Genomic DNA, 27,384 nt, shown 5'->3' on the forward strand with positions numbered 1-27,384 from the left:
ATACAGAAATAAAAAAATAATGAAATATAATGAACGTATGTGTGTATATGTATTTGTAATCACCCTATATTTTTTTAAAAAATTTACTCATTAGCAATCTTTTTATAAACATCAGTCACAATCTACAACAGTACCCTCTGTTGCAAAAATTTTTAGTATAGAAAACTGAAAAAGTCTTTTTTTTTTGTGTTTACGAACGGAACGAAATGAAAAATTTCATTTTTACTGAAAAATATATTGTCTATCTCTTTTTGTTATACTAAATATTTAATTGATTATCTCATCCCATAAAAAGTTTTTTACATTTATTTTTCTGAAAAACAAGAAAAAAGTAAAAAAAAAAAGTTTCTATATGTGATAAAATGGAATAAATAAAATGGTTAAGAAAACAATGACAGCAGCAACAACAACGGCAACATTTTAAATATAATCTTTGTATAATATAAAAATATTTTAAAGTTAGCTGACTCTTTTAGAGCCAACAGCAACAACAGCACAGGCAACACTCTTATAGTATAATTTTTCAACTTAATGCCTGTCAAAAGTATTATATTTTTTCCATTTATTATATATAATTTTTTCAATGTGTGCAAGTACGGGTATGGCATCACGGCTGGATGGCATGGCAAAACACAGTCCTCTTTTATTTTTTTTTCTATATTTTGTTATTTAGTTTTCTTCAATTATATATTTTTTAAAAGTCATAGCGTTTTTCTTTGTATAGTATATTCAGTTGTGTCGTTTAAAAGGAGTTCATTTCAATTCAGTTCAGTTTAGTTCAAAATGAAAAAAGAAAATAAATTGTGCTGAATGTAAGAGAAAAATAATTTTCAATATTTTTTGTATACTTCGTATACACAAAAATTTTTTTTTATTTATACCCTCTTTTTTCGAAAAAAAAAAAAAAATTTTATTTGTATTTTTCTTGTCGTTTTTCTGTTTTTGAGTTTGTGTCATGGAAAAAAACAGTACAATTTCATATTATAATCCGACATTATTTTCAACTTTTTGTGTATTCTCTGCATTATTTTTATATATACCTATCTACATTAAATTATGTATACGTACTGTATATACAGTATATTATTATATGATGTAAATAAAATTCAAGTGTTTATTTTACTTTACATATAATATGTACAAAATTGTATATACCTGCATAATACTTTTATATACATATTTTTTGTATACTGGTATATTAAATATTCCCAAAGTATACGTCAATTTTAAATATAAAACTTTTTCGAATATTATTGTCTCTTTTTAGCTAATTCAATTTTAATATAATTTTATCTCTTTCTTTTTTCTGTCATGGAAAGTTTGAGAATGTTTGATTATAATTTGATATGCGAGTGCCAGTTTTCTGCTTTATTGTATAATTTTTTTTTTGTACTAATGAGAATTTAATTTAAAATAGTATTGTAGAACGTATTGTAGTTTATAATGTTAAATTTTTTTTTTGAATTTAAATACAAAATTCCTTATTCGGTAATGTAGAAATGAATTATTAACATTTAATTTAACCTACGGTTCTAGATATAATTTGAAAATTATTGCAAACTGTATGTATTTTTCTATAGTTACTATGCAATTTATTATAACAGTTGAATTATTCAAATATTTATATAATTAATACCTTACTTAATAGGCTACAGAGTAGTGTATTATTTTGTTAGCGTCTAAAACCTAACAATTACTTGTTAGGCATAGGTTTCAAAAGTCAAAAATTAATTCAAATGTCCAAGTATTATGAAATAAAATAAAAATAAAATAAAAATTCCTATGATTGCCCGTAAATATTCAACAAAATATTGTTATATTAAAAAATAAATAAGGGAAATATTATCGACTTCTAGGTCGTAAATCTAAATTTACAAAATATAAGATATTAATTTACAATCAAGTGATAAGATCTATATTTTACTTTATTATATGTATGTACATATATAACATTCAGTTTCCAGATTGTGAAAAATACAATATAAAAGAAATAAGGTTTTCAGAACGAGCTCCTGCGCAATATGATGAAACATTTTACTTTATATTTGTATTTAATGGTACATAACGGTACTTTTGATTTAAAGATGAGGTAATGTTATATGTTATAAAATATAAAAGTTAATCTTAATTGGAATAATGTGTGATTAATGTTTAGAATTTGTAATTTATTAAAGAGTATATTTTATATTAATTAGGAAAGTTGGGTCTTTTCATGAGCTCTACAGTTACTTAAAAAAAATTTATCTTTTTCGAGTTCTGAAATTAAATAAGGTAGTTTCTAGTTTTTGAGCCTTTAGTTAATAAAAATTTGATTTTTTTATTAATATATAATTTTTTAATCATTTATTTTGTTCATTCTTCGCAAATATCTATATAATTTATTTGATAAATAATCAAATGTCATTGAAACTTGACATTTGAAACTTATTATGTCCATTAATAAAATTTGACATTTATGTTTTCATATATCAATCATAAATTTTCTGTTTTCATTTGATAAACACACATACTTTCTGTATATGGAATGATAGAAATGAAAACCAAAAAAAATTTTCAATTTATCAAAGTGCACGATAAGATTTAATACATAATACACATTTACAATAATTCTAACAATATACAAAAATAATACCAGTAAAAGTAACATACAACATTTCCTAAAAAAAAATTTCTTCTCATGAATCTGTCAAAAATATTTAGGTAGGCTGTATGTTTCTTATTCGTACTTATGTTTTATATCATTATTTTCTTGTGTTCGCTACATTAAATTTTGCTTCTTTAAAAATGAATATTATTACCCATTGATCTGCATAATATGATGCGGGCTATGAAAATATTTTTCAAGCATATATTGAATATATTGTTAATGTTTCGTTCGTAGGGTACGATGATTTGGAATTCAGTGTGTAAATAATGTGAAAACTCTTACAAAATGATAAAAAAAAAATACGATGAGTATAGTAAAGTAGAAAAGGCAACCAAATATGTATACTTCGTATAACCTTTTTATTTTTTTTTGTGTTTTACTGACTTTCCTGTTTTATAACTTTTTCAACTTTTTCTCCACTTCAAATTTTTTCCATATATCGTTTTTCGTATACCCTAATACATTGTCTCTTATATTTTGACTTTATCATTGTTTATTTTAATATGGTAGTAGGTAGAAGAAGAAGGTATTCGTTCGTTTATGTATATTTTCTCTGTTTGCTATGAAATTTTATACGAATATAGAAAACGGAAAAAAAACTCTCATGTTTTCATTTTAACATTTTTCATCTACTAGCTATAGGGTACCTTTACCTTCTACGAGTATTATGTCTTCTCTTGGAATTATGTACCATTAAAAACAGTAAGCATGCATTTTCTATGAACAAAAAATATACATACATACGAAAAATATTTTATATTTATGTAAAAAAATGATGTGTATACATATGTATATATACATACTTTCATGTGACATTAAAGTAGTAACTAAATGGGAAAAAATACATTTTTTTTCTCTGACTCTTAAAACTCTTAAAGATTAAAACAAAAACAAAAAAAATTTGAACTGCGTACAACTAAATTGTTGTATGTGCTATGCTAATGATTTTGAATATTAAGAGTTTTCCCTTTAGAGATTTTCTTGTTTCTGATTTTTTATATTATATTTTGTTATTATAAAATATAACTTTGTTCATTTATAAAGTTGCTACATACTCTTTATCGTTGTTGTTGAATCTTATTTGGGAAATAAAGCAACAACGAAAAAAAATTTCTTGTGGCATCTTTTTTATTCATACTACCTATATATACATAGTTGGGTACTTTAATCTTTGTTAGAAAATATACATATTAATTTTTGTTTTATAATATTTCAATATTATAGAGAAAATTTTATTTGAATTCCTTAGTTCAGTGAGCTCAAAACAAAAACAAAATTTCTAATACCGTAAATGTGTACGTACCAAGTATGTACATACTTAAATACATTCGATTTATTGTGGATTTGTGAATGATTGTGTGTATGTTAACAAAAATTTTCACATCTTTTCTTTCTTCATTTTTTCTCTTTTTTTTTTTAAATAAATTGAGTAAAATAAGAAAGAAAAACTTGGAATTTTATTTTATTTCTTTAATTTTGTGTTTTACTTGTGTGTTTGAAGGCAAGCAGTAAAACGGATTTTACTTTACTTGGATAGAACTTTTTTTATTTTTGTTATTTTTATTGGATTTTCTTATGTACTCTTTATTTTTTTTTTTTATTTTGGTATGGTGAATTCATGATTCGGTCGACTTCAAAGTCATCAAACCCAATTTTAAAGTATACATTTATACATACATTTATGTACGATTTTTATACGATAAAGTCGATTTTTCTAATGTAAAAAAAAAACAGAAAAGGAAAAAATTAGAAAAATAATAGCATATCCCAAAACTGCTTAGAAAAGAGGGAAAAATATAAAAATGGGTTTTGTTTGTTTTTGTGATTTTTCAAAAAAAAAATTCTTTATACTTCTTTTGCTATTTGGTTTTTATTTTGAACCAGTCAGCATAAGTATAATATGGAAAAATACAGTATGGAAAAAAACCTCAAACGAAAAAGTTTCTTCTCATTGTATATATACAAAAATTTTTTTTCTTTCTCTTGTTTTTTCATTGTTGCTTATCTTAAAGATTCAAAAGATATCCAATTTTTATTGAAGAGTGTTCATATTATTATACTATACAGTATGTTATCCCCTTTTTTGGGTTTGGTTGATTTTGAATTCTCAAACGATTTTTGTAATTTTTTACAAAAAAGTATAGTAAAGTATAAATTGTATACTGTACATGTTTTCACACATGTATATGCAGATACTTACTCAAATCTATATACGATATATAGCATAAAAATATGGAAGAGTTTAAAAATTTTATAATTTTCTTGAAGAACAAGATTAAAAAAACAAACGAAAGACTTTTTGTATTTCATTCAAATAAAAATATGGGATTGTGCACTATGCAAATGAAGATCAAATGAATAAGTGCGAAAAAAATAAGGGGGAAATTGAAAATAAAAATTATAATATTAACATGGTTACACTAAAGTATTACTTTTCAAAAATGAGAAGTAAAATTTTGATTAAAGTTGATTTTAAAAGATTATAATTACAATTCTTTTTAGTATTTGCTCACATTTAATTTTTAAAGGCAAAATGTTTAAATTATGATTTTTGTATACGAATACAGTGATTGCGTAACGTAACAAAGTAACGTTAGGCTTACTATGCCATAAACATGTATATGGTGTAACGAGGCAGTAAGGTTAATGTTGCTTCTTTTTCTGTTTATAAAAAAATTTATGAAAAAGTTAATTTGTAAACGATCTGTCAGATTTCTTACTCAATTTTTGGCATTTATGATTGATATGCTTTGACAATATATGAATTGACTCAATATATGAATTAAATCAAACTTAATCAACGCTATTTTTGCCCTAATCGGACAATCGGTCCTTAATTCTATAGTTTTTTTGTTTAAAATTAATAACATTGATTAGAAAGAAATTTATGGTTAACATGCAGTTTCTAAGTGCCTTATAGCGATCACAATCAATGACTCATTGAATTCAAAATTTTTCGGTAAAAAAAACTTTTGACCAAAATTTAATTTTTTTGCTATAACTGTGTGAAATTTTGAGTTGTATTATAAATTTTTATTATGTACCGTTAAATTTTTCTTTGACTGAAATATTTCCCTTAGTTTACACTTTTAATTCTTTTTTTTAATCAAATATTTTTGGTTTATATGCGCACCATTTTCCCCTAATTTTTTTTTTGTAATAAAAAATTGATTAATGTCATTAAGCATAAAAGTTAAAATTGAACTGTCAATTTAAATTTTTATTATATTGGGACAAAAAAAAAAAAAAAACAATTTTTTTCAATCATACTTTTAAAATTCAAAACTTTTATATCTGTTTCTATACTTCTCAATCTTTACTCGTATAACAGACAAAATTCAAAAATGCATCAATACGGTTATTTGTTTTCAAAAATTCATCCAATATGTTGAGTATATCACTCTCATGTATTTACATACATACATACAACTGTACATTAAATATATGAAGCATAGAAATGAAACATTAAAAATATGCAAAAGTTTAAATATGTATGTATCTAGCTATCTACCTACCTACCTACTTACAATGTATATTATTTACCATTTTAAACCGTAATGTTGAATACATGAATCGTATACTTAATATTATATTTCTTAATAAAAGTTAGAAGGCTATCACATCAAATTTTATTTCTAAAATCGTAAAAATTTTCAAGAAAAATAACGATAAAAAGCTCACGATCAATTAAATATACAAAAACAAAAATTCAAATATACGAATACTTTAGGTATAAGTTGAATATATCAAATTATAAGTATACAATGTGCATTGCATATGTGTTCGCATGCATATGTTCATAGAAAAAAATTGAAATTTGAACTGAACTGGTTGAAAATGAATAAATAATTATAGAAAAATATGTAATAAAGAATAGATTTTTCCAAGTAATAAAAATGTTGCTATTTTGTACATGTAGTTTTAAGTGAACAAGTAAATTAACTTCATATTTTAAAGTAATTCTGAGTAAAAAAAAAAAATTATTAAGCATGAACACATAATATATGTACACTTTTGAAAAGTTTTCAATTCAAATTTTCAATTTAAAATTCAAAGTATGTATTGAATGTTGATATAAAATGAGAACAGGTTTTGTTTATTGAACAGGCATGTTTTTAAAAATATGTTGTAAAAATGTAGTTTTTCTGTTATATGAAAGGAAAAATTTACGGTATAATAATTTCATATAATTATTTATAAGTAATTTTTAAATTGTATGACTCTTCAAGCTAGGGTTATTATGAAACAATCATGTGATTCTCGACTTAGAAAATGAGTTTAGAGATTTATATAAATTTTTCATAGGTTCAAGAATTTAATTATAAAATTTCGTATTGCTAAAATTACTAATTATTGAAATAAATATGTATCAAGTATAAAATTGAATTTATATCAAGTACAAAACTAAACTTTAATATAGCCCTTAAATGCGCAAAATCGTAAATTTACGTCATATACTTGTTTCTACTAAATTTTTGCCTCACGATTAACGTGTATTTGAAGCAAAAACATATTAAATTATCACGATTCGAAAATCGTGAAATAAATATCAAAAATTTGATAAAAAATTTATCGAAAAACTAGTTTAATTTACGATATGAAAAAAAAGTTCATTATTTGGAAATATATGTATATACTAAAAAATTTCATACCAAATCCAAAAATTAAATTTTACGAAAAATTACCCACAAATAATGCTACTAATAATACTTAATATTACTTTATTATTTTATATAATAAAGATTTAACATTATTTTCTATAATATATTATTATACCGTAAATAATGAATAAATCAATTCTATAACGAATTTATATTAAAACGAAGAAAATATAAAAAGGGAAAAATTCTCAATTTAAACAAAGAACACAAATCTGAACAAAATTAAATTAATTCAGTGTACATAATAGAATAAATTACAAAAAATAATAATAAAAAAAATATACGTTCATTTATACGATATACAATATCGTAAATTTGTTAAAATATATCATCTTACTACGAAACTTAAAAATAATAGGCTAAACAATTTTATTGTGCATAATTCTTCATATTTATTCCCCTCCAGTCTATACCATACCTAAGTGAACATAAAAATTTCAGTTATAAAATAATATATGTACTTACTTGTATTAATATTAAAATCAACCTTTTCTCATATTTAAAAGCAAAAAAAAATAATCACCTTCTGAAAAACATTGCATACCTTACTACTTATAATAAGTGTAATAAAAAAATATTTTCTATAAGTACTATAAAGTAAAAACGAAACGAACGAATGAACCTCTTTTTTTAATACTTGAAAATTTTGTTTTTATGAAATTAATTTTTCATAATATTATTATTATTATATTATGTATAGGTACCTACTTGCCTCTCTCTACTATTTTTATCGCTTAGAGCCTTAATATTTTCAATATAACAACAAAATTATAATGGTTGGTATATCAGCAAAGCAATCAATATACGTATGTATGTATATTTTAACCAACTAAGCAACCAACAATGTACATACATGTGTATGTATATACATACAATAAAATTTAAGTATGTATAAAAAATTATAGTTTTCTTTTGCTTTATTTTTTATGGTTATCGTCATTTCATGAAGGCAAGAGAGTCAAGAGTATATAGAGGACTATTATACTAAATAGTACTATATAATATTAAAAAATTTATTATACATAATGTGCAGTAGAACAATATTTATTTTATAGTAGAGAGTTGTGTTATGTACTCGTAGAAATCTGAAAAATAAACTAAGAAATCATTTAGGGTAAATTATAGATTAAGTACAAATACATAGAAAATTATTACTACTACAATGAAAATTTTATATATACCTATAATATTTTAGAAATTTTTTTGTTAATGTATTTGTATTTTAAATTTACCATTATATTTTATGTATAATTTAGCTCTAATATTATACTTGCGTGTTATTTTAAATGAATATATAATATGAAACAAAGTGAAACACTGACGTTCGTATTATTTAAGACTTTTGTTTGTTTTTAGTTTCACATTGTTTCGAAGTTTTTTTTTTTGTATAGTTACAGAAAAAAAATCATTATTTTTTTTAAAATGTAGACTGTAGAGAGAATTGCCTAATTATTTTTAGATAATTTTAATGATTTTTTTACGAAATTATGTTTAAAATTGTTTACCATTAAGATTTTTAGCAAAAACAAAAAAAAATTTTCCCCAAATTTTTCTTTTAAGACTTTTTTAAATTTTTTACGGTTTGCAGTTCTGTTTTAATTTTATTTTTTGCTATATTATTTCTTTTTATTGTTTTCTTAATCTTTTATATAGTTTGCCATTCTTTAAAATATTTAGCTGTGCCTCTTTATTTTTAATAAAAATTAAATATTATTTTAGTTGGCTGAATATAGATGGAGTCATCGAAATTATTTTTAATTTTGTTTTCATTTTACTTTTTTCTGCTCTTTTTTTTTATTTAATTTTTATTTTTGTTTATAATTACCATCGATTTAAATAAAATACAGATTTTGTGGTATATTGCATTAAAAAATGTTTTTGATGAATTTTTAATGACTTTTAGGCGCAAAATAAAGTGAGGTTGAATACGAATTAAAGGAGAAATATTCAAGTACTTATGTACCCAAAGCATAATATGTTTATGGAAAATTTTTATAATAGAAAATCATTTGTTAATAATCGAAATTTTTTTTAATGGAAAATTTTCGTGTGGTATGTATGTTTGTGAAAATGTAGTAGATATTAAAAAAAGTATTTTTGTTTTATGATACCACATTATTATATTGAGGTAATAAATTTTTATACCTAAAGGCAAAGATGAAATTTAACGGATAATTATTATACCTATAAAGTTAAGGTACATTAGAGATTACTTTTGACTAAGTAACTGTTGAAAACTTTACATTTTTTATATAAATTTCTAATTTTCTTTGGATTTTTATTAATATTTCGTATAATATTAAAATATATTTTGAGAAAGATTGCAATTAATTTAGATTTTATTAAATACTATTTTAGATTAGTTCATAAATATTTGATTTCATTACTATATATAATAATGATTATAATACTTTTAGGTTGAATGCACACTCAAAACTCTATTACAGAATTTAATAATGAGCATAAATTAAAACCAAAATAATTTTCGGCATGAGGGTTTTACTTTAAATTCATTCCATTATTCATAATACTGATTGGGACCTAGATTATTTATTCCATTTACAAGTTCTTAAATTATACTTTAAGGCTAATTAATGACAAATTTATAAAAAAATAAATATATACATATTTGTAAATTTATTCTCATAAATCAAACTTTTTAATATTTTGTAACCATTCGAAATCTGTATAACATTTTTCCGTCGGCACTAACAAAAATCTTTCAATTAGGAAACATAAATAATATTAAGTATATAGTAATATTTAATGAAGAACGTGTTTTTTCTTTAGTACTAATGTGATAATTAAATTTAACTTTCATTTTGTGGTTTGGTTTTTTTTTCAAATTTTAAAATATATGTGTATTTTAATTTTAGAAAATCTAGCTATTAATTGCTGCAAAAATATATATTTTTAAAATTAATAGGTATATAAAATATATTAAATGAAATTATTTTGAAAAATAGCACGTATACAATATCAGTTTAAAAAGAATATTACTTGGTATATATTATAATTAAAATTTATTTATGAATGTATGTATTATAATGTTTGAGTAAAGATTTCTAATTAAAAGAATTTCTACATGTTTTTTAATATATTGCAATTTGCAAAGAATTAGTGCCAACTAGAAATACATTTAATATTTGCTAACTAACGTAGACCCACACTAAAGATTATTTTATGTTTGTAATTTAATTTTAAGAAAAAAAAAATTAAATTAAAATGAGCAATTAAATACGAAAGAATTCGTTTTACAATATTTTTATGTTTTTGAAAATGAAAATTTTACACGACGAAAATTGAAATATAAAATGTTATGTAGGATTTAATAAGAGGAGGATTATAAACGAAAATATAAATAGTTTAGATATAATTTTTTCGTATAGGTACAATATTAAAAAAAACAATAAGGTCTGTACAATTTAAATGAATTGCTATTTAAATTGATATTATCATTTAATAATTTATTGAATACAGTAGGTACCTTTTGGTTGTCCCAAACAAAAACAGTAGAGTATAATCATAATTGATACAATCAACATTTTGAAAAATTATGCAAAATGTGAAAAGATTTTTGAGGTTAAGCATTTCTAGTTGTTTTTTTTGTTGAATTTTGATTTGTTTAGGTGTTTCTCGCAAGAGAATCAGCAAAAATGTGATATTATTTCTACGAATTCTTCAAAGAAATTACATTTAATAAAACTCAATTTCTTAATTGTATTTTAAATTGCTCATTTCATTTTTTTTATTATAATTTAGCTGTAAACAGTGTAAATTTGGGATTTTTTTAAATTTCATTATTGCCCTCAGTTCGATTTTGCTAATTACTGTATTAGATTATATAAATTAATAGTAATTCATTATTCATTAACAATTAAATTTATTTTTTTTAATACTCAACTTAGTTCTGATATCATTATAATAGTTTACTTTAACTTTCTTAAATTCTTATAATAATCTACATTTTATTTTATTTGAATACACGTGAGATTTTCTATATAAATTCTTGTTATTTGCTTATTCTGTTTTCAAACTATCCTGTTGAATGTTACATAAAAAAATAAATAAAAAAATAACCAAGAAATAAAAATAAATATTAAAAAAAAAAATCAAACCACATTAAAAAATTCAATTTTTCTTTTTGTTGTATGTACATATGTATCCTTTTGATTTTCACAAAAAAGGGAAAACAAAAATCATGTTAAGTATTAAGGAAGGATGTATAAATAAATAAATAAAAAACACGAAAAACAAGGAAAGAAATGAAATCAAATAAAGCTTTGTGGTTACAAAATTTTTTATATTCACCACACTTTGATGGTTATTTTGTATAAATATATTATATATGTATGTACGTATATGCATATATTAAGTATATTTTCTGATTTCCTCTCTTTTATCATAAACCGTAATATAATAACAAAAACAAAAAAAAAACCATATTTCTTTTTCCATATTATTGAAATTTTTCCGACAAAATAATATTATAGAAATAAATAAATAAACAAGGAAAAGAAAAATTAAAAAAAAAAAGAAAAGAAATTTTAACACAACAAAAAACGATATAAAAACGGGAAAATAAATCGCTTAAATTCTCAAAAAAAAAAAAGTTTTTCTCTTTTAATCTAACCACCAACCTGTTAAACCAATTAGATTAAAATGAGTGTTCATTATAAAAAAAAGCAGGTGATTTCGTGATTCTTTTATAAAATAATTTTGTTTTTTATTATTTTCGTTATTGTTATTATTATTATTTACGTTATCATATCGTAATTTTACTTACAATATTATTTTGACGTTTTTCTTCTTATCTATAAATATATGCGGCATTTTTATATTCACTTGTGTACATTTATAATATTATACATGCATATATACGTACATATATATATATATATATGTAAGCATTTATAAAAATATAGTTTTGTTTTTGTTTACAAATTATTTTCATTCTAATTATTATTATACAATTCTAATTTTTCCTTTAGACTATTAATTATATACATATATACTCGTATAGTCAAATTAATTGAGTTTATTTTTCATTCATAAATTTTACAAAAAAATTAAAGGCAGAAGAAAATAAAAAGTTTTAAGATTTTCAAATTAATTATTGACTGAGTAAATTTTAAATGATAAAACGAAACGTAAAATAGTTTATTAAATTATTAGCTTTACTCTTTTGAATTAAAAATTTTTACAAAGTAATATGAGCAATAATCATCAATGTCTACTGTGAATAGAATTTTGTTAATTAGGAGGGAATAGACAATTTTTTCATATTAAGAATATCTTCGTATAAAATAGACACTTGTCACATTTAGAGCATATTGCATTTTATTAGAGTATGTTGTATGAAAATGAGTAATTATGTAAAAGAAAATTAAATACTTTTTAACAAAAGTGTAAACAATAAAATTTACTTTAACAAAACAATTAGTTTTACTAGCAAGCATTTAGGTTTTTGTGTAATTTTTAGAGTATGAATTTAAGGCAATAAAATAGTAAATTATTTAAAAAAGCATCCGATTTTATTGATTTCCGAAAACAGTTTACTGATGCCAATTGATAGTTTTTGAAAATTCTATACATAATATACCTTTATTTTACATTTGAACGTTATAATGACTAAGAATAATGACTCATGCAACATTAATTAAAAAATAAATCATATTTTGAACAAGACTACTTATATCTTGCAACTGTATAAATAGTTACAAAATAAAAAATATGAAGATTAACTAGGATATTACTAATAATACATACGTTAAACGAATATTTATAAATTTTAAAATAGTAAATAAAAATAATATGATTTAGTAAAAATATTTTAAATTTCATATTATTTTACACATTTTCTAATAGTGTGTCGTGTAAATGATTATGCCTCTTGTTAAATAAAGCAAATTTTTTATTTATTATTATTACTTATCAAATAAAATCATAGCTTTATCTCTTAATTGAAGAGATTTAACTATATAAGCTATAAGATTTAACCCGTACTCTTATACTTAAATAATTCAAAAGTTTCTTGATTAATATTTCGATATTTTATGATTTTATTTAACATTTTTCTAATATTTACTAAAATAGTAGACCTTTGCTTGAATTTAAAAATATTTTAATGGTACTTAAGTCCATTATTACAAAATATTTTTAATTTTTATTTTTATATATTAAAATTTAAGTTTCTTTCAAATTTGTTCGTATTTAGGCCTTCACCTTTACTAATAAATGTTATATCGTAAAAATATAATTTTCTTGAATTTTATTCATTCTGTATAGTTATGCGTACAGAATATTTAAAACAAAATAAATAAAAAATTAAATTCTTTGAAATCATTAAAATTAAAAAATAATCACCAATCTGTTCAAGTATATTTTATTTTGCTTCACCTGCTTTCATATTTTAATAAGTGTATGCAATGAAATCCGCGTACCTTACCTAACTTATCTATATGTAAACAATTTATTGTACCATTATCACTTCTTAAATTGTATATGAGTATAAAAGTATAAATTTTTTGATTATTGTGAATGGTGATTGTTAATTTTTTTTGCTTTTATACTTCTAAATTTTATTTTGAACTTTTTATTATCTTTTTATCTTTTAAATAGATGACTCTACTAGTATATTATTTTTTGTGTTCGCTTGCCTTGTTGCTTGATTGTTGTAATCATCCTTTGATAAGAGTAAAATATGAAAAAAAAACAAAATAAAAAGCAGAAACAAGAAAAATTGTATTTCTGTGTAATTCTACATACTTATAGGAGGTTTGTTTTATTTTGCTATTTATAAGTGACGTCATTGACATTAAAATATAAAATTTTGTGTGTGCTTTCATTTTCTTTATTATAAGTATATGAACGTATATAAATATACGTTATGTATAATACTGTTATGTATAAGTGCATGTATATTTTGTTACTTGTTGCAAGGTCAAACATATTATTATTATGTAGGTAGGTACGATATGGTTGAATATTGAAAAAGTTGAAGTTGAATTGTTGTAAATTCGCAGTTCTCTCTTTTAGTTTCTGTTTTTGTTGTTTTTTTTTTAGATTTGGGTATGTTACCACCAAATTTGTGTTGTGTTTTTTTGTTTTTCATTTCTTTGTAAGCATTTAATATAACTTTTATTCAATGGAATATGATAATGTAAAAAAAAAGACAAAAATTGAAAACAACGTGCTTTATACGTTAAATATGTGAGGAAAAAGTAAATTTTTTTTCTTTCAGTAGGGGAATGGGAATTTCAAAAAGTCAAATTTATAAAAATAAACAGAAAAATAAGGAAATCAAAAAAAAAAAGAAAACATCCAACAAGTTGTTGTTGAAGTTGCGCTGTAATTTTTTGATTTTGTACATAGATGGCATGAAATGCATGATATTTTTCTTTTTTTATTATTACATTTTTGAAATAACTTATTTCTCTCTTTTTTTTGTTTTCTTTGAGCATTTCCCTTTTGATAACACAAAAAAAAAAGGTGATACCGTAAGGATAATGAATAAGTATAAAAATTTTTGTTGAAAGGGTTAAATTTTTGTGATTGATATATTAGATTGCTTACGTATAGTAAATTTTAGGTGCTATGAAATGGATCTGCATTATGACATTATATTTTGTATTGTTGTGCAGTAATAATCTTTTTTAAGTTTAAAACTCTTTGTTTGTAAGGTAAATGCCTTCATAATCCATGTACAGACATAAATAAATTTGGAATTTCAACAATTTTTCACTTTTTCAAATTATTTTAAGTGTATTGAATATGAATTTTAAATCAAGTATGTACCTACTTTAAAAATTAATTTTTGTATGTATTTTGAAATTATGAAGTATTGTAAAGCAATAACGACGTGCAGGATTGTTAATTAAAATTATTGTTAATTTCATAACTCATTTTTAAATTTTAATTTTGTTATTAGGTTGGTTTATGCTATTCAGCAAAATTGAATTTCAAATTTTTTAAATATTTTTTTCGATTTAACGTATTAATTAAAACAATTAATATTTTCTGTAAATTACAGGTCTTGAAAATGCTTGTTTACCAGAACTATCAACTTAAAGATACGGCTGAAGAAATTATGAGCAACAAACTGTAACAGATCCCATTACTCCAAGGAAATGCAAAGCGGTAGTGAATGTGTTTTTCTTCAGAATTCAGCTCAATATTGGACAAAGTAGATGCGATGTACCTGTACTTAAATTAGTTTCTAAATTCTATTTTAACTAAAGTGTCACAAGAAATGTCAATATTAATGGAATAATGGATCTATTTTATAAATATTCAATTAACCGATCCTTAATGAATTTAACAAGAATTATGATGAAATTCAAGAATCAGACGTAATCTCACCAAAAATATGAGGCAACATAACTGAATAACGTCCTTATGTATGGCAATTTTATTTAGCTCGAGTCAAAGAGGTCAATAAGGAGTAATCTATAGCACTTTTGTAAGCCAAGGTATTAGTAATTTTAATTTTGCCAACTATACAATGCTAATCATAGTCTCATATTAGATATACTAATATTACCATTAATTAAAATTCTCGACTTCAAAATTGTTATATCCTGATATTAATATACACAATTTAGCTTATTATATGTCGAAAATTTCTACGGTATATGTATATTGTATACGCAACTGTATATAAATGAACTTCACGAAACTCGGTTAAAATTAAATTTCTCTATTTTTCTTCTCTATACATTCTAAAATTTGTCTTGTAGAAAAATATTGAATATGCTCTTTGAATTTAAAAAAATGAATTTTTAAAATTTCATGAGAAACAAAATTATTTACTAAAATTATATTATAATCAATGTGTTACTCTCACAGATGAAATTGAAATTATTTTCAGCTTTCATTCTATTGTTAATTGAAATTCAAAAAAATAAAATAAAATGCGGGTATTATATGCATATGTATTTGTAACAAATATATGTATATACAATCTATATATTGTTTATCAATATTCCATTCAATAATATATTTTTATAAAATTATTTTGTAATTTTCTACATTACATAATATTCGTTACATCATAAGTTAACGATGCACATGTGTTTTCCGTTATTACTTTAAAGAAAATCAAAATATTGTATCATCGCTGTTTACAATGGCCAGTAAATATAATTAGTTACTGTAGGTACATACATATAAAATATATCAATAATAGAAATTTAATTAAGAATAATGAATGTTGAATTCCATTTCATACGAAATTTATGAGTATGATATTATTTAAGTTCAGCTATATGATCGATCATACAATATAAAAAGCTTTATTCTATAAGCGCAATTCAATAGAATGCAATTTCTTTTTAATTACTGTTATATATATACATAGAGACACTCATGTACACTATATTCTTCATTTATTTATAATTAATAGCTCTCTTATATAATATTTAGATTAACTTTTGGAATTAAATGTGCATTTCAAACAAATTACTATACGTACAATTTAATTCATACTATTTGTTACATGTTACATGTATGTCTAACTTGTATGTCTATAATTTTAAAAAATACTTGCATACTAAATTATTGTTGTGTAACTTGTTTCAATTAATTAACCAAAAAAAAACCTTCTGTTTTTTCTATTTTAAAACCACAAGATTTTTATATCGCTGAAAATAAATATAATTATTTGTATGCTTGTATGTATGTATGGGTTTTTATTCAGAAATAAATTTAATAATAAATTGTAAAAAGCTCTTTTTTTTTATTTTTTGCTTTTGCTTTTTAAATCTTTACTTTTTAAGTTGTCATGACACTTAACATTAAATTTCGTGTTATTTTTTTGTTTTGTAAATTATGATAATAATTTTCATTGAAATTTATTATGTATATAGAATCATTAATGTGTGTTGTGTTAGTCATTCTATGAACCAAAAAAAAACTTGCCATAAAACTGAATAAAATATAAAAATAGTGTTTTAGCTCGCTTTACTTCTTTACAATGACTAAACCTTTTATGATAAGTCATTAAAATTTTAAATAATAAGAAAAGTAAAATGAAAAATTAAAAAAAAAATTTATTCAGCTTATTGCAAATTTATTTTTAAAAATGTACATACATACAATATACAAACATATATATATGTACATATATATATAATAAATTGGAGAAAATAAACAAAATGAGTATTATATTAAATATGTACGTAAAATAAAAATAATAATAGTAATAGAGTCGTGGTCCCCGTGCATGTATTTAGAGAATAATATGAAAATGAATTTCATTTTTATAAAGAGATGATTATTTAAAATGAATTGTCAAAAATAAAAATAATAAAAATAAATTGTTAATAACTGAATCATGTTTTATCATAATGTATATAATATGTATTATAAAAGAAGGCTATATACTAGACAAGAAAATTATAAGATTATATATTGCGGCATATTAAAGCACATGTGCTTTACTCTTTATTTACGATAATAGTATAAATATATAATTTTGTTTATTTTTAATATATTTTGGCATTATTAACTCTTTGAAAGTGAAATTTTATTGTTGAGATGATTTGAAAGCTATATTATATTGTATATTATTGTTTACAAATTTAAATTTTCAAAACATGTGCCATACATACTACATACACATACTTCTAGACATGTTATATAATTCAATATAATGAATTTATTTGAGGATAATCTTTTATAATTTCATTCTTATAAAACATTCTACTACCTATATACTTCAAATTTATTTTATAATACTGGTATTACAAGTTTTATGTAATAAGAGTTAAGAAAATAATATTTTTATTTATCCGGTTTCCTTTTTAAAAAATTTTTTTTTTTTATAATAAATTCTCTTCATATAGGTGCTTATTATAGATTCGAATGAATATTTATGTAAAATTCGAGCGGATATATGTGACGTGTTTTTATTTTGTAAAAAAAATATTTTTCATATTTATGTAAATAATTATGAATAGCACAAGCTCTTTCTTGTGATCTGAAATAAACAAGAGTACATAAATTATTTTAGGGAAATAGAATTAAATTTTGAAATTACAAAAATATTTCTAGAATTAAATTTAATTTTATACAATTCTTTTATATTTACTTTTTTTCGTAGATTGAAAACGTCTTTCTTAACTTAAAACGAAGAGGGTCTGTGTGAAAGTCATAATAAGGTTTCCTAGAAATATATGATAGATATTACAATCAATCAAAATAGAAATTTTCTTAGTCTTACTATACGCATTTTCGATTTCAAAAATAGAGAGGATTATGATCGAATAGAAATATTAATTCATGTGGATTTAATTAGTTATGATTTTTTGCCGGCCTAATTGGGTTTCTTAAAATTTCAAGTTAATATTCAATTTAGTAGACAGTTTTATTAATTTAAAACCAATCAAATCGTATTAAGAATTTAAGAGTTCCAAAAAAATAGAACCCTATATCTTTTATCAATTAAGAATTTCCACAGACTCTTATATGTTCAACGTTCCCAAAATCAAATAATATTTGATAATTTTCAAAATCATTTTTAAGTTATAGTATTTGCGATTTCAAAATTTCCGTATTCAATATTTATAATTCATAAGCAGAATTGTGTATTCATCATTTATTAAACTCAACGAATATTTCAATAACAATACAAATATATCTTATGAGATTTAGATCAAACCCTTACTTAATTCTTTTAACACTCTTTTAAATGTTCAACATACAATCATCTTTTATACGTTTTTAATGTAAATATGATTACCTTTATTTTCAATATCACGTGTTCTTCCAACTTAATTTTCATATTCTCACTCAAAGAAACTTAACAGAATATGTATAAGGATTTTTTTAACGGAAATCTTATTAACTAAAGAATCTGTAAGACTCTGTAAATATGTACAAGTTTCCAAGGATATTTGAAGTTGTAACGAAGTGTTTTAAAAACAAAAATCAGCAATAATAAATTTTTCTTTTTGAATTTTTTTTTTTGCAAGCATATTGCTTTTAACTAAATTTTTTCCTGTTTCATCATGTGCTATCGAAATTTTTAATAACTTTTATTTACTATTTATTGTACCTAAAAAGGAAGAAAAAAGGAATCGAAATACAAAAAAAAAATTTAAATTCTCTTGTAAATCCCTGCTGTCTTAATTGCAAAAAGCAAAAATGTAGGAAATATTTTTGATATTTAAAGATATGTATGTATGTATGTCTGCACGCACATACCATTTATTTACCTATTATAATATACATGTATCCGCTTATTGTTAAGGACTACATAATATACAAAATTCGTGCGTAAATAACAACGGCAAAATGGTATTTGTTAGGAATAAAAAAATAAATAATTTTTACAAAACGAAAAAATTATTTTTCGAAATTTTATTTTTATAATTCATTTCTTAGAGACGACAGTGAGTGTGTCGTCATCGTTTCTTTTTTTCTTTGAAATTGCACCCTTATTATAAAAATAACCATTTTTTTTTTAAAATATCCTTAATAAGGATATAGGATTGACACGTACATTATATCAAAATGGAAAAATGAGAAATAAAACAGGATTTTTTTTCTTTTTTCGTATCCGTCATTTATTTATTGCAGATGTATTCACAAAGGTATAAAGAATTTCTTTCATTTCATTTCATGTTATTCATTAAAGATTAAATTTAGAAATCTATCATGCATATGCTATATTATATTGCTTCATATAAAAAAGGACTAAAAGCAAAATGAGTGTATATAATTTTAAAAATAAATTTTATACATAAATATTTTTAAAAGGAATTTTTGTTTAGAACTCCGTCAAAAGTCTATATTTTTAGAAGAGTATTATATTCCATATACAAACAATGTACATACATACATAATGTATTTGTGTATTTTAATGAAAAAAAAGAAATAGAAAAATACGATATCGTTCGAATACGTTTTTAAAAATAATCCCTGCCTACACATAATTTTTTTTAGAGCGTAGACTAGGTTGTAAAACTGGGGATTTTTTTTATGGTATTATAAATGAATTACAATTCAAAAAGGGATTTGTCTATACATATAAATGTAAATAAAATGTGATATATTCTTTATAACAATATTGAATATTGCATTTAGAAAAGTCGTATTTTCTATATTATATTTATAAAATTGATTGGATGGATTTTATGAACCTGATTATATCGTATTTTTTAAAGAAGAATACAAATAAATTTTAAGAATCGTCACTATACTACGTCATTGATATTAGTGTGCACTTGGTGTATATATTTTTTTCATGCAAAAAATTATATTCTTTATACTATGTGATATGCAATTTTAATATATACAATTATATATCATCTCTAATAGAACTTCACTATATTGAATTCGTGTGAGAATAATGTTAAAAATGTCATTTAAAATTTTTAATTTTTTCTGAAAAGGGAAATTTTATTTCAAATGAAAATTTATATTAAGGGTATATTTAAAATTTTAATGTGAGATATACACCATATGCATTGAAATTGAAGTTCTACAAGTGTAATTTTTAATAACATATATTTATAATGCAATTGTTACTTATCTATATAGAAATAAAGTAAATTTTGCTATTAAGATGATTAATATTACAATTGTTTGGAAACAACAATATTTAATGATTTTATTCGTATTAAAATATATTGCCCTTAGCTTTTTAATAATATCAACAAATGAAAAACTTATTTGCATTTGAAAATTATTAAAGTTTTAATGGAGATTGCACAGTTCTTTTCCTCAATTTTTTGTTCTTCCAATTATTGAAAATTATTAAAGATTTTTAAAAAGTTTGTATGAATTGAATTTGTATTGTCATAATTATGTATGTGATAAATAATTATTTTGTAGTGAAAAGAAATTTTTTTATAATGTATAACATTTAATTTGGCATTTTGAAAAAATCAGATTGATAAGGTCTTCGATAGACATGAGATTTTTAGTTTTGCAACTGTTTGATATCTTATTTTTATTCCATAAGTTATTATTGAAACAAATTGTCACAATTTGAAATGTAGCATAGTTGTGCGCGCAACAATTTTACAATATAGCATTAGGGGTCAGGCAAACAGGAATTTTTAGTTTTGCAATATTGCCGCTTGTTACCAAATTATTGCGTCAATTCCAATCGATTGCGTTAAATAAAAGTTGTAAACAGTTTGTAAAAAATTACAAACTATTTGATTGCATGTGTGTACGCTTGAATGTAAACCTATGAAATACAAGTAAGCAATTAAACAGCTGTAAAACTAAAATTGCATGCCCTTAATTGCAAAACTAAATATTGTATGCCTTTATTGCAAAACTAAATGTTGCCTGGGTTATTATTCTTGAATCACCGAATTGATTTTATTTAGAATTTTTAGAATCATCTACATACGTACATATATTAGTTTAATAATATTTATTGTTTTTTCCACTTTTCCCGCTACTAATGTATTTCATCCGATTTTCAGTAACAGCAATTGATATATGAATTCAACTAATTATTTTACAATATACATAAATAACCTAGTCATAGATAGTTTATTTATTTATATAGTATATCGCGGTCAATGAATTTATAAATATAAAAGTATAATAATTTATTTCAAGTATTTATTGTACATATACATATTTGTAGTTATTAATAATAATGAATATTTTAATATCATAATAATCAATAATACACATACCGTATTGTGAGATAATAAGAGAGTATAGAGAACATATATTAATATTTTCTTGTCTTGTACTCAAATCTCAAAATATCAATATAATATACTCGTATATTTACCATCGTATTATATACAAACATTAACATGAAATTGTAATTGATTTCATTAAAATTTTAATTCTCTTAAATTTCAAATGAATAATAATAATAAAAAAAAAAAACAGAAAACAAAATAAAAAAAGCCAACAAACACCTTGCATATAATAATATGTGATAAATTTACATACATATATGTATATATTATGTGTTTATATGTACATAATATATATTAATAGTAAATTTCCCTCTCACATCATAATATTACGTATACCTACCTATTTATTGATTTGACTAGACATTCGCTAGACATTATTTTTTTTTCAGCTCTTTCGGTTTTTGTTTTTTTACTATATTTTCTTTTATTTATAAAATATTTTATATTATAGGTGATTCCTTTCTATCATATTTATATTTACATATGATATATGTACATATACGTTTATATAATAAAATACTTAATAATCTCATCGTTTATAAACCCATTGTATTTACACTCATTTTTACTATAACATTAAATGAATTGGGTTGGTACTTGTGTGTGATATATTTTTTTTTTGTAGCCAATTCAATAATAATTTAAAAAAAAATAAAAACCAGAACATTAAATTCGTTTTATCATATAATACTCTTTAAATTATCAAAAAAAAAATAAAAATAACAAAAAAAAAAAATATATCTTTAGTATTGCACGTCTACGACACAAAAATGCGGTATGTAGAGCATTCAACTATATAAGAAGTAAAGGAATACAAAAAATAAACAAATTTTTTTCTGTCTTTTTTTATTTTTTTATAAATTTTGCAGAAAAATTAAAAAAATAAAGGTGTGCAAATAACAGAAATCTGCAAAAAGAAAAAAAAAACTTTTTTTGGTTCTCTTATCAGAATCTCAATTTCGATAACTCATGTGGTTTTGTTTTGTTTTTGTTTAGTATGACTTTGGTGTATGGTGATGATGATAACATTAAAATAAAAGGAAAACAAAAAAAAAATTTCAAGAAAATAAAAAATCTACTAGAGGAAATTTCATTGATGGAATTTCCATGTGTCTCCCCCAGAGAGTATGAGAGAATGAGAGATTAATTTTACTACAAAGCGCATAAATATATATTTACATACTTATATAAATATACTTGGGTTAATAATATTTATAGATTCACCCATGTGTACACATTTAGTGTAACAAACAATAATAAACAATAATAAAAATTAAAAAAAAAAAAATGAGTGAAAAGTTCAAATTGATTTTGTGTTATTTACAAAAAATTTTGCTCTATATAGTGTCTCTTCTTATACCTTACTATGAATAATGTTGATATTTTGTTTATTTGACGGATACCGTAATCTAAAATTTCATTCTTTATTTTTTTTATCATTCACCTATACATGACATTATATGTATGTATATGTATAACAGATTAATGTTTAAAAATAACATTCTACAATCTAAACATTGCACAATTTCTATATTTCACATTTATCATTCCATAAAATAGAAGAAAGTTCATGACTTTTTAGTAATATAAAAATTTTTATACTGTATGTAGTAGTTAACTTTCTTTTTAATTTTGTAAAATCACCATATTAATAATATTAAATAGTCTAAGATAAATTATTTTAATAATGTTATAGTTTTTAATATTTAGTTAGGTTAGGAGGATACACTTAGGCCACTTTGGCCCGTTGCGATGCCGCTGGATTTCCATATCCCCACCCTTACGTGAACCAGCCCAAGTCCTTTATAAATCGGTTTAAGTCCCTGGCACTTACATTCGTCAGGTCTTACTTTGTCTTACTATAAAAATATTGTGTCAACTAATTCCCAGTATATATTCAAAATTGTGAGTAAATTTATTAAAATTTATTTTTATAATTATTTATCGTCATTTTATTAACTGGTATTTATGTTCCAATGCTTTAATTTAATTAATTATAATTTGTTTGCTTTAAAGGAGATAAATTACACTTTTTAAAGTATGGAAGTACATACATATACCAATTGAACAGTATATAAAAGGTATAGAAAATTATACGGTATAGAAAGCCGATTATCAAAGGCGGTTCTTAAAATAATACTTCCAATATTAATAATTTAATAAATCGATTGTAACGTTTGCTATATGTGGCAAATTGGTGAAAAAATAAGTTTTCTCACCCCATTTAATAAATGCAAGTGAAAAAATAATATAGGCTTTCCCAATTTGACAACTGAATAATAGTTAATCTCAATGTGAAATCTCAATTTTTAAAATAACATCATGCATTTTTTGAGAAAATAATTCGAATATAACAATTTTGTTCATAGTGAATTATTTGTCTTACGGTCACGTTGTTTTTCTGTTTCAAAAAAGTAAATTATTCATTTTAGAATTCCATCAATACCTGGGGTAAAAAAAACTTCCTTTTTCGCCTCCATTTAAATTCAGTTAATCTTTATCTTAGTGTTATACCATCTAAAAGATTTATTTTGATTTCCAATACTCTAAATTTCAAAGTTCAAATTTTTATATCTTAATAAATTATTTATAGTAACGCAGAAATTAATTTAGCGAGCGGGAAAATTTAAATTTATATTAATCATAATAAGTAAAGACCACCTACTCAATATCCTTTCCACTATTGTGAACTATAATCATTTACCACATTTTCTTCATATCTTTAAAATAAAAAGACAACTTTAGAATTAGCCTACGTAACAAAAAAAAAGGTATGTTCAACCACAGTATTAAAACGGTAAACAACATATTGCTGTTTCAAGTGCAATACATTTTTCTCTTTTACCACTTCCTTATTATCATGACATTCTTGAAGATAAAATACAACGGTACAAAAAGAAAAATAAAATTTTCAAATAAATTGAATTCTCCTTTTCATTGCACATTTTTTCTCTTAAAAAAAAATACTCATTTCTAAATTTCAACAGAAAAGTCTTTTATTTTCTTAAAAGTCGCTTTAAAAAATTACAAAATTTAAGAAATGAACCGCAACTAATTGCAATAAGTTTAAAAAATTAAGAAAAAATGCATTAAATGCAATTTTTTCGTAAAAAAACAACTGGCTTTTACAATTAGTATATTGCAGCTTCAGTAATAAAACAACAAATCTTTAATATTTTATTAAATTTATTTTTGACATAAAATGTGGTAGATGTAGTTGGTACTTATATATGTACCCACATAACTAATCTACCTACAAACGAAATTAACGCTACAAAACAATGATTATGACAAAAAAAGCTGCTATTGTACGTAGTAATGACAATGAATGTTGAGTGTAGGTTTTTTTTCATACATAATTTAATTTTGATTAATCAAACGGAAGCGCACATATTCGATTCGAAATTAGCAACAGAAAATTTTTTCCATACCTATATTACGCTTATATAACATTAAAATGAAAGCTAAATCAAAAGCAGGAAAAAAAAAAACAAAATTCCTACTAAAATTAAATTAAAATTTCGTAAACATATTGCGATGCGATTTAAGCTCTATCTCATGGGCAATTTTTGAAACTTGAGAATACTTTATTGATGAAAAATAAAACAGGAAGACGAAAAATGTGCATGCATCAAGAAATTTAAAAATAAATAAAAAAATAAACAAAATGTCAAAAATTAAGCGGTTGACGACGATATATTTTTAATGTCTTGGGGAACGGCAACTGTTTGTTATTAACTTTTTCCTTTTATATAATATTATTATTATCTCTCTTCAGAAAGAAAACGAAACGATATAAAGAACCGTAGGTATAAAAATTGTAAACTTCAAAAGAAGTTGAATTTTTCATTTTTTAATATAATTTTTCTACACATGCATAATGCTGGTTACTTTGTATATATAATTGTATATTACATTTGCTTGGAGATTAAAACATGTATAAACGGTCGTATATTCCGATAAAATATAAAAAAAAAAAATTTTCTGTTAATAATGCCTGCCAAGCAAAATTAATTCCAAACACATTTCAGAATTTCGTTTGAAATTGAATTGCGTTTTTATTTCATATTATACATGTTTAATATGGTGTGTCTGTTTGTAGATACATATGTATGTATGTATATTCATGGGTACAAGCATAAAAATTTTTTATTCCACAGAGTTGAATTAAGCTAACCGTGTATAACACAAAACAACATTTCAATCCGCCTATTTTTCTTTATTTTTTGTGTTTTATAAAATTTAATTTTTTTTTGAGAGACTTTATACGCTTTTATAATTTTTAATGTGGAATTTGAAGTGAAACAGCATACAAAGAGCCTACAGCGTAATAGCAAACGAACATACAACATGATAATGTTGTATATTGTATCGAGTGTTATTAAGCAAGTAAATACGAAGCTATAAAAGTGGAAAAAAATATATGTACACATGATTTTTTTTTAAAACTTGTATAATACTATACAAAATTATATTATTGTTGTAAAATGAAAACAGACAGAGGCAGTAAAACAAATTGAATCGACTGGTAACCACAATAGCAACAAAAAAATTTATATTCTACATTTATGCATACGTCGTATATGAATTATATGTAAATATACAGATGTATGTATATGTTCATAAATTAAATACAACTTTCATGTCATATTATAATTTTTTCCTTCTTTTAAATTTCTTTAATTTTGTAATATATTTTTGTTGGAACGAACCCGTATTTAATGACTTAAAACACAATATAAATGCTTATGTTTGTTTGTTGCAAGTCTTATTTGATAAAGTGAAAAAATGATTTTCATACATACTTATCTTGAGTCAAATATCTTGAATATAATCTTGTTGTATGGGCCTGTACAATAACATGCTGTATGTAGACATTGTTGTATGGTGTGTATGAATATAAAATGAAATTGGAATTTTTTGAAATAAAATTTGCTTTGGTTGTTTACTACTTCTCCATACATTTTGTATATTTTCGATTTTTGTTTAACGAAACAATAACAACGATTATAAAAGTTCAAAATTCAATTTCAGTTGAAAAATAAAGAAAATAATAACAATAAATAATTTACGCACACATATTTATAAATGCGGTGACTTTGATTCGATAAGCCAATCCCAATAAACAAATTTTGTTCATATCATTAATATTTCTTTTATTTTTCATTACCCAATAAGCTGAATTATATTGATTTAATTTTGTATTTAATTTTTTTATATAATAAATTTGTATTTGTTTTTTTTTCAGACATTGTAACATGAAATTTTGAAAATAATGTTAAGGAAAAAGGAGAGTAAAGAGAAAAGAGTAGAAAACGTTTAAAGAATTCAGAATATGATCAATTTTTAAGAATGGAGAAATTTAAGCTTGATTTTGGAAAATAAAAGAAATGTGCGAAGG

At 22.5% G+C, this 27,384-nt stretch overlaps 1 long non-coding RNA gene across 1 annotated transcript; it reads left to right on the top strand.

Moving 5' to 3' along the window:
* Positions 1–630: 630 nt before the first annotated feature.
* Positions 631–27,367, top strand: LOC129611415 (uncharacterized). The gene is made up of 3 exons (XR_008697160.1): positions 631–812; positions 15,341–15,779; positions 27,232–27,367. It is a non-coding gene; the product is annotated as an uncharacterized LOC129611415 (long non-coding RNA).
* Positions 27,368–27,384: the final 17 nt, after the last annotated feature.

Source organism: Condylostylus longicornis, unplaced genomic scaffold, assembly GCF_029603195.1.
Source record: "Condylostylus longicornis isolate FDR11 unplaced genomic scaffold, ASM2960319v2 ptg000049l, whole genome shotgun sequence".
NCBI lineage: Eukaryota > Metazoa > Arthropoda > Insecta > Diptera > Dolichopodidae > Condylostylus > Condylostylus longicornis.